This window comes from Harpia harpyja, chromosome W, assembly GCF_026419915.1.
Source record: "Harpia harpyja isolate bHarHar1 chromosome W, bHarHar1 primary haplotype, whole genome shotgun sequence".
Classification (NCBI taxonomy): Eukaryota; Metazoa; Chordata; class Aves; order Accipitriformes; family Accipitridae; genus Harpia; species Harpia harpyja.
The window spans coordinates 713,208-723,149 of record NC_068968.1 but is presented as its reverse complement, the minus strand read 5'-3'; the positions used below and the strand labels follow the sequence as shown (position 1 = coordinate 723,149).

At 46.2% G+C, this 9,942-nt stretch overlaps 1 long non-coding RNA gene across 1 annotated transcript; it reads right to left on the bottom strand.

The window, feature by feature from the left end:
• Positions 1-862: 862 nt before the first annotated feature.
• Positions 863-2,027, bottom strand: LOC128136100 (uncharacterized). Its single transcript, XR_008233256.1, has 2 exons — positions 1,844-2,027; positions 863-1,257 (listed from the first exon to the last, which is right to left on the bottom strand). It is a non-coding gene; the product is annotated as an uncharacterized LOC128136100 (long non-coding RNA).
• Between the last annotated feature and the right edge of the window lie 7,915 nt (positions 2,028-9,942).

The following is a 9,942-nucleotide window of genomic DNA, read 5'->3' as shown; positions in this document are numbered from 1 at the left end:
TGCTCTGTACAACCACCTCGACCCCATTGTTATTTTCCATTCCTCCAACCTTTTTTACAAAACATTTTATCTGTGGTGACTTTGTACTTATTTCCAGATTGCTGAGACAGTTCAACACATCTGAGCCTGATATTGATCCTGCAGAACCTCACTATAAGCACCTGTTTCGGGGAGGATGTTGGCAGTTGTTAATCCGTGTAGTGCGTGCTCTGCTAATGGTGAATGCTGAGTTTGTTCTGTCATACTCCCTGATTTAACTGTGACGTGCTCACTGTTACCTTTATCAGCCAAACAATCTCTAAGAATTAAATAGGCTTTTGTTAAACAGACTTATTTTCCACACAACCCTGTTGCCTGGCATTAACTGTATATCTAGCCTTGAATTCTCTGTTAATCAAGTCCCTTATCAGTTTTCCATTATTTTGCCTGTGACATCAAGGAAAGTAGTCCACAGGTATCTGGTCACCCCTCTGTGCCTTGCTCAAACAGTGGCATGCTTCCAGAGTCTTAAAATTTCCAAAGATTAAAATTATTTCCATGAAGCCAGAAGTTTCCCTGGCCAGCTCTTAAAGAACTTGGGGGGATGGGTGGACAAGATGATTGTTAAAGGTCCCTTCCAACCCACAGGTCCCTTCTGACCAAAACCATTCTATGCTATGAACTCTTGGGTGTAGACACCTCAGGGCTGGTGATAGTGTCATGGTTTAACCCCAGCCGGCAACTAAGCACCACACAGCACCTCACTCCTCCCCCTCTGGTGGGATGGGAAAGAGAATCGGAAGAATAAAAGAGAAAACTTGTGGCTTGAGATAAACACAGTTTAATAGGCTGACGCGTGGATCAAACTTTACAACTCGGAGAGTGAGTTATAAAGCAGGCATGTTTATTTCGGTGCTGGGTGCAAGGGGATTTCTCCTCAAAGCTTGCACACTGTCTCAGCAAGCAGCCAGATATTTATTACACCAAGCCATACATATTCATAGGGTTACACAATACAAAATATACATATGTATAAGTTGGGCGGGGTTAGTTCAAAAGCTTGTGTCAGCAGTTCTAAAATGTTTATGTCATCTTGCGCAGGCTCAGATCTGTCTCTGGTGGTCGTTTACTTCTTCAGGGGTCTTATCTTCCTCTTCTTCTGTTCTCTAGATGAACTTTAGTCATTTACACATGCTCTCTTACTTGGTGATTTCAGCAGTTTTTAACAAGTCCTAGCCAGTTCTGTGATAAGAATAACATTGCAGTTCCTGTTATCACCTGTCGTGGTTTAACCCCAGCCAGCAACTAAGCACCACACAGCTGCTCACTCACTCCCCCCCCACCCAGTGGGATGGGGGAGAAAATCGGGAAAAGAAGCAAAACCCATGGGTTGAGATAAGAATGGTTTAATAGAACAGAAAAGAAGAAACTAATAATGATAATGATAACACTAATAAAATGACAACGGTAGTAATGAAAGGATTGGAATGTACAAATGATGCGCAGTGCAATTGCTCACCACCCACCGACCGACACCCAGCTAGTCCCCGAGCGGCGATTCCCCGCCCCCACTCCCCCCAGTTCCTATACTAGATGGGACGTCACATGGTATGGAATACCCCGTTGGCCACTTTGGGTCAGCTGCCCTGGCTGTGTCCTGTGCCAACTTCTTGTGCCCCTCCAGCTTTCTCGCTGGCTGGGCTTGAGAAGCTGAAAAATGCTTGACTTTAGTCTAAACGCTACTGAGCAACAACTGAAAACATCAGTGTTATCAACATTCTTCGCATACCGAACTCAAAACATAGCACTGTACCAGCTACTAGGAAGACAGTTAACTCTACCCCAGCTGAAACCAGGACATCACCCCTTTGTTTGGCATGTCAGTCCTTGACGAATACCAGTCCCTGATAAGCTTAACACTTGACAGACGCCACAGGCGCCAGGCCCTGGCAAGCGAGCCTCGAAAGAACAAACAAGGCCAACAGAATTATTAAACAATATTTAAGTGGTCAAAAGGCAAATAGTTATTTCCCTGTATCAATTCCCCCCTTTTCTTTCCCCTAAGCAAATTCTTTTGCTTTTAAAAGTGGTTCGTTATGTTTCATCATTATTTTTAGGGCCCATATTTGTCCAGTAAGTCCCTTCAGTTTACCCCGAAAGATAAGATTTACTATTGTTAATATTGTCGTAACTATTAGTAATACCAATATCGGGTGGGTCATTATGTTCAAGATTTTAGTAGCTGACGGGGAATAGTCCCTAAACACATCCCACCAATTGTGCTCTCCGTCTGACTTCACTCTGGTGTGATGCACCCATGAGGTCTGTTCTTTAATCTTGATCGCTGTATGGGATGTCAGCAGCACCTGGAAGGGGCCCTCCCACTTCAGTTCCAGAGGTGGATCTGTAAAGGACTTCACATACACATAATCACCAGGCTTAATATCATGCACCGGTCCATCAAGACCTCTGGCTCTGGTTCCTAAGACCAGTTTCTCTATCTCCCAAAGTTGTTTTTGCAGGCTTATTACATAATCAGATAACGTTTCATCCCCAATCTGAGTTGATATTCCCGCCTGTACGATATAGGGCCTCCTGTACAATATTTCAAAAGGGCTCAACCCCTCTTTAGTTCTGGACTTAGTTCTAATCCTCAGGAGTGCCAAAGATAATGATTGTGGCCAAGATAATCCGGCCTCCTGCCCTAGTTTTACAATCTGTAACTTAATTAAGTGATTCATCTTTTCCACTTGACCACTCGCTTGTGGCCTATATGAGGTATGTAACTGCCAATCTATTCCCAAGAGTTTACTAACTTGTTGAACAATTTTTGCACTATTTCTTGTAGTAGTGCTTTAGTTACCTCCCTAGCCTTATTGGTTCGGCAAGGGAATGCTTCTGGCCAGCCTGAAAAGGTGTCCGTTAGAACCAACAGATATCAGAACCCCCCTTTTCTTGGGAGTTCTGAGAAATCAATTTGCCACTGCTGCCCTGGATAGTTTCCTTTCCCTATTTGTCTGGGTTGGGCTTTAGGGCTTACCTTAGGATTATTTTGCAAACATATTTCACATTGCTGTGTCACTTGTTTAACAGTGGTGTAGAGGTTCCGGGCAACTATATGCTGATTCAAGTATTTATACGATGCCTCAGCTCCCCAATGGGATTTTCTGTGTTCTGCTAAAACTATGGCAAATGGGATTATTATTTTGCCCTGCGGAGTCTTTGCCCACCTACCCTTCTCTATTTCTCCACCTAAGTCTTTTCACAATCAATTTGTATTTTACTGTCTGGGACCAAAGACTGCACCTCTAATTCACCTTTCTCAGCTGCTCTTTTGGCTTCATGATCTGCCATAGCATTGCCCAATTCCTGAGTGGTATTTCCTGAGTGGATGAGGGAAAGGCTGTCAATGTTATTTTCCTAGACTTCAGCAAGGCCTTTGACACTGTCTCTCATGGCATACTCCTTGAGAAGCTGGCGTCTCGTGGCCTGGATAAGTGCACTATTCACTGGGTGAAAAACTGGCTGGATGGCCAAGCCCAGAGGGTAGTGGGGAATGGGGTGAAATCCAGTTGGCGGCGGGTCACAAGTGGTGTTCCCCAGGGCTCGGTGTTGGGCCCTGTTCTGTTTAATATCTTTATCAATGATTTGGATGAGGGGATTGAGTGCACCCTCAGCAAGTTTGCAGACGACACCAAGTTGGGAGGCAGGGTCGATCTGCTTGAGGGTAGGGAGGCTCTACAAAGAGATCTGGACAGGCTGGATCGATGGGCTGAGGCCAATTGTATGAAGTTTAACAAGGCCAAGTGCCAGGTCCTGCACTTCGGTCACGGCAACCCCATGCAGCGCTACAGGCTTGGGGAAGAGTGGCTGGAAAGCTGCCCAGCAGAGAAAGACCTGGGGGTGCTGGTTGACAGCCGGCTGAGTATGAGCCAGCAGTGTGCCCAAGTGGCCAAGAAGGCCAACAGCATCCTGGCCTGTATCAGAAATAGTGTGGCCAGCAGAAGCAGGGAGGTGGTTGTTCCCCTGTACTCGGCACTGGTGAGGCCGCACCTCGAGTCCTGTGTTCAGTTTTGGGCCCCTCACTACAGGAAAGACATTGAGCTGCTTGAGCGTGTCCAGAGAAGGGCAACCAAGTTGGTGAGGGGCCTTGAGCACAAGTCTTATGAGGAGCAGCTGAAGGACCTGGGGTTGTTCAGTCTAGAAAAGAGGAGGCTGAGGGGAGACCTTATCGCTCTCTACAACTACCTGAAAGGGGGTTGTAGTGAGGTGGGTGTTGGTCTCTTCTGTCAGGTGTCTGGAGATAGGACAAGAGGAAATGGCCTCAAGTTGAGGCAAGGGAGATTTAGGTTAGATATTAGGAAAAATTTTTTTACTGAGAGGGTTGTCAAACATTGGAATGGGCTGCCCAGGGAAGTGGTTGAGTCACCATCCCTGGAGGTATTCAAAAAGCGAGTGGACAGGGTACTCCAGGGCATGGTTTAGGGGGCATGGTTAATGGTTGGACTCGATGACCTTGAAGGTCTTTTCCAACCGAAATGATTCTATGATTCTATGATTCCTTTCTGATGAGCCTTGCAATGCATGATAGCCACTTTTTCGGGTAGCTGCACTGCTTTCAGGAGCCTAAGAATTTCTTCAGCATGTTTTATATGTTTCCCTTGGGTGGATAGGAGTCCCCTTTCTTTCCATATGGCTCCATGGGCATGGACTACCCCAAAAGCGTATTTGGAGTCCGTCCAGATATTAATCTTCTTTTTGTGCCGAGGTATTTGGGGCAAGGGCTGCAGATTCTATTACCTGATCCACGGTGGTTACCGCATACCCTGCTCTGTGGACACCTTGTCAAACAAAGCTACTTCCGTCTGTGTACCAGGAATCTTCAGCATCTTCCAGTGGCTCCTCTTTTAGATCTGGTACCGGTTCTCCCGTGGTTCCGCTGAGGAAAAATGCTGGCCGCTGAGCCACTTGGGCTTTCTGTGGAGAGACTCGATAGCCATTAAGTCCAAGGAAATTTAGCAGACTGACTGTCCATATTATACATAGTTCTTTCATTTCAGTGGCTATCAATAGAATATTATTCCAACTCCATGTGGTCGCTCCCACTGTTCCAAGTCTTTGGCTAGTTGGTTTCCGAAAAGAGTGGGGCTATTCTTAAACCCCTGTGGCAACACAGTCCATGTTAGTTGTGTCTTTCTTCCAGAATCGGGGTTTTCCAATCAAATGCAAACAGCAACTGGCTCTCTGGGCTCAAGGGTAGGCAAAAGAAGGCATCTTTCAGGTCCAATACAGTAAACCAGGCCAATTCAAGTGTCAATTTAGTTAATAATGTGACACATTCTGTTAGTAGCCCATATTTGAAACCGGTTGATTATTGGTCAGATTCTTTCCCTATCTTCTGTTCTAAGGGGATATTGCCTAATTCTTACAGGCTGCGCCCCTGATTTGAGTCTGACCATTATTGGGGAGGCATTTTTCACTTTTAGTTGTTCCAATAAGTCTCGCCCTAATAGAGGTTTTGGCGAGTTAGGCATATATAAAAATTTGTGTATTCCCAATTGTTTTCCCAATTTAAATTTAAGAGGTTTTAAAAAGTATGCCTTTTCACTTTGGCCAGTAGCTCCTTTTACCGTTACAAAATCATCATCTGTAGGTGTTGAAGCTTGGTTTAAAACCGAAAATGTTGCTCCAGTATCAACTAGAAATTCTATACTCTGTTATCATTTCCCTAGCCTCAATATAACCAGTGGATCCTCCTCTTTTCTATTGCTAAACACTCTCCAAGCTTCATCTAATAGAGTCTCCAAATTTCTGCTTTCTGTCAGTCTCAATTTCTGCAGGTTTCTCTGAATATCACTTGCTGACTGTCCTATGAATAGAGACACTAACTGCTGTATTCCTATTTCCGATCCTGGGTCCAGAGGAGTGTGCCGCCTCATAGTGTCTCATAACTTGTCCAAGAATTCTGAGGGGGTCTCCTTCGGGCCCTGTCAAACGGCATATAAAGCTGGCAATATTTTATTAAAGTCTTTCTGTTTACGCTTCCCCCTGGCGGCTCTCCTATCTCCTTCCAGTGAGCTAAAATACAGCCTAGAGGGCTCTTTTTGACTATTCCGCCACATTGTTTACCTCCCATAATAAACACCCCGCAGGGGTTTATTCCTCAGCCTAAGAATACAACCTGATTAAATTGACAACAATAATACCTTATCCAAGGCAAAAGATGCAAGGGCGTACTCGCCCCACAGCAAATGCACCTAAATTCAAGACAATTGTCGAGATGAAACTCCTGTCTCCCGTTAAAAGAAATAATGTATTTATGACACTTCAAACACTTAGTGCGAACAAACAAGCAACACCGATGGCAAAGTGGACAGGCACTCGTCCGTGCTCCACGCCAAATAAACCCGACACTACTCTGCTCTACATTTCCCCCCCATATACCAGTGGCATTCTTACTGATTCCTTATACCTTTTAAGTTCCCACAAAATACCTGCTTAAGCTGACCTGAATGCTCAATCCTATCCCAGTTAGACCAGTTTCCTTGACACTCACCACACCAAAAATCGTCCCCAAACCATACCCAAACGTTCTGTTTACAACCAAAACATTCAAAAACATATATTGGGTTGCATGAAAAATCCTGATGTCTGTGTATAGGACAATAAGGGTTAACAATCGGTTCAACTAACACAGTCCCAAAGTCTGTCATATGCTTTGCCCGTCTCCGGCCGCTCTCCTTGCGGAGAACACGGAACCGTGGATCAGGACTCCGCTCTCGCTCCGCAGTCTGACTGCGTCTCACTCACTCAAACACTCACCCAACTTACAACAATATAAAACATTAATTGTACAATAAAGCACTTATCACACAATACACGGTACCGGGCACAAAAACTTCTTAAATATACAGTTTGTAATGACTATCATAAAAATCCCAATTATAGCCACAATGATATAAATTTCAAATTTCAATTCCCATGGGTTACAATAGTTGGTACAGACGATAGCTATCCCACACTCCCGCAATTTCAGCGAAGAGCACCCAGTCCTTTACTCGCGTACTGCCCTTAATCAGGGATTCCCGCATTCCCCACTGCTGGATTCGAATCCTGACCACCCGGGGCGAGCACCAATGCTCTTTACCTCGCGTAGGACGTCTCCTCATGACTTACAGGTTCCCCTTCCCAAATTCACATACCTGGTCTGCCGATGGTCCTTGTCTGTCCCTGCAGTGATCGGGCGAGGGAGGGAGGTCCTACGAGAAATCTCGGGGCGCGCCAAGGACGTCCCACTGTCAGCCGGTCCCGCAGCTGGGCAGAGAGGGTCCCATCTGGGGTGCCAAATTGACGCGTGGATCAAACTTTACAACTCGGAGAGTGAGTTATAAAGCAGGCATGTTTATTTCGGTGCTGGGTGCAAGGGGATTTCTCCTCAAAGCTTGCACACTGTCTCAGCAAGCAGCCAGATATTTATTACACCAAGCCATACATATTCATAGGGTTACACAATACAAAATATACATATGTATAAGTTGGGCGGGGTTAGTTCAAAAGCTTGTGTCAGCAGTTCTAAAATGTTTATGTCATCTTGCGCAGGCTCAGATCTGTCTCTGGTGGTCGTTTACTTCTTCAGGGGTCTTATCTTCCTCTTCTTCTGTTCTCTAGATGAACTTTAGTCATTTACACATGCTCTCTTCTTACTTGGTGATTTCAGCAGTTTTTAACAAGTCCTAGCCAGTTCTGTGATAAGACTAACATTGCAGTTCCTGTTATCACCCCTTTGTTTGGCATGTCAGTCCTTGACGAATACCAGTCCCTGGTAAGCTTAACCCTTGACAGATGCCACAGGTGCCAGGCCCTGGCAAGCGAGCCTCGAAAGAACAAACAAGGCCAACAGAATTATTAAACAATATTTAAGTGGTCAAAAGGCAAATAGTTATTTCCCTGTATCAAGGCAAAGCAAAAGCCGTGCGCGCAAGCAAAGCAAAACAAGGAATTCATTCACTACTTCCCATCGGCAGGCAGGTGTTCAGCCATCTCCAGGAAAGCAGGGCTCCATCACGCATAACGGTTACTTGGGAAGACAAATACCATCACTCCAAACGTGGGCTTCCCACAGGGTCACAGCCTCCTTCGGGAACCCACCTGCTCCGGCGTGGGGTCCTCCACAGGCTGCAGGTGGATATCTGCTCCATCGTTAACTTCCATGGACTGCAGGGGGACAGCCTGCCTCACCATGGTCTTCCCCACAGGCTGCAGGGGAATCTCTGCTCCAGCGCCTGGAGCACCTCCTCCCCCTCCTTCTTCACTGACCTTGGTGTCTGCAGGGTTGTTTCTCTCACATGTTCTCACTCCTCTGTGGCTGCAGTTTCTGTGCCCCAGCAACTTTTTTTTTTTTTTCCCCTTCTTAAATATGTTATCCCAGAGGCGCTACCACTGTCACTGATTGGCTCAGCTTTGGCCAGCGGCAGGTCTGTCTTGGAGACGGCTGGCATTGGCTCTGTCGGACATAGGGGAAGCTCCTAGCAGCTTCTCACAGAAGCCACCCCTGTAGCCCCCCTGCTACCAAAACTTTGCCACACAAACCCAATACAACAGACTAGGTATATAGACAGTGAGGTGGATTGAAAACTGGCTGAACTGCTGGGTTCAAGGGGTTGTGATCAGTGGCACAAAGTCTAGCTGGAGACCAGTCACTGGTGGTGTACTCTAGGGTTTGGTCCTGCCGCCAGTGCTGTTGAATATCTTCATTAATGACTTGGACAGTGTGGCAGTGCTGCCTCAGAAAGTTCACAGATGACATAAAACCAGGAGGAGTGGCTGATGCACCAGATGGTTGTGGTGCCATTCAGAGGGACCTCAACAGGCTGGAGAAATGGGCCAACAGGAATCTCATTAAGTTCAACAAAGGGAAATGTGAAGTTATGCACCTGGGAAGGAATAACCTCATGCGCCAGTGTGGGCTGGGGCCAAGCATCTGGAAAGCAGCTTGGCAGAGAAGGACCTGGAAATCCTGGTGGACAAGTGGAACACGAGCCAGCCAAGTGCCCTTGCAGCAAAGGCCAACAACATCCTGGGATGCATTAGGAAGAGTGCTGCCAGCAGATGAAGGGAGGTGATCCTTCCCCTCCTCTCACCAGTTCAGCACTGGTGAGACACATCTGGAGTGCTGTGTCCACTTCTGGGCCCCACAATACAAGAAAGACATGGGCATACTGGAGAGAGTCCAGTGAAGGGTCACAGAGATGATTAAGGGACTGAAGCATCTGACATACAGTACAGGCTGAGTGCTGGGATTGTTTAGCCGGGAGAAGAGAAGGCTCAGGGGGATCTTATCAGTCCCTTACCTCATGGCAGTGACTAAAGAAGATGAAGCCAGACTTCTCAGTGGTGCCCAGTGACGATCCACAAATTGAAAAACAGAAAATTCCATTCAAACATAAAACTTTTTTTACTGTGAGGGTGGTCAAACACTGGCACAGGTTGCCCAGAGATGTTGTGGAGTCTCTATCCTTGGAGATATTAAAAACCTGACTGGACATGGTCCTGGGCAGCCTGCTCTAGTAGGGGGTTGGACTAGCTGATCTCCAAAGGTCCCTTTCAACCTCAACTATTCTGTCATTCAGAGAGTACAGGCACCCAGCATTCAGGGATATGACTTGACCTCTCTGACTATTTCTTATTCCAAGAGTGTGTTAGTAAGTTGAGAAAGAAAGGTGATGGGGAAATCCATGTCATGAGCCAGACTTTTCTCTGTAGTCACTTTCTATTGCTCTGGATGTTTCCCTTCCCCTAAGCAAAGTGGAGCAGCCCAGAGCGCAGGACTAAAAGCTTTCCCCAAAACCAAATGCACTTGAAGTGCAACAGCAGCAGCCTACTGTATATGCACCAAGATAACAGAGAAAATATTTTTTTTTTGAGTCAAATCCTGTTTATACAGGTAAAAAGTTAAAGTTGGCT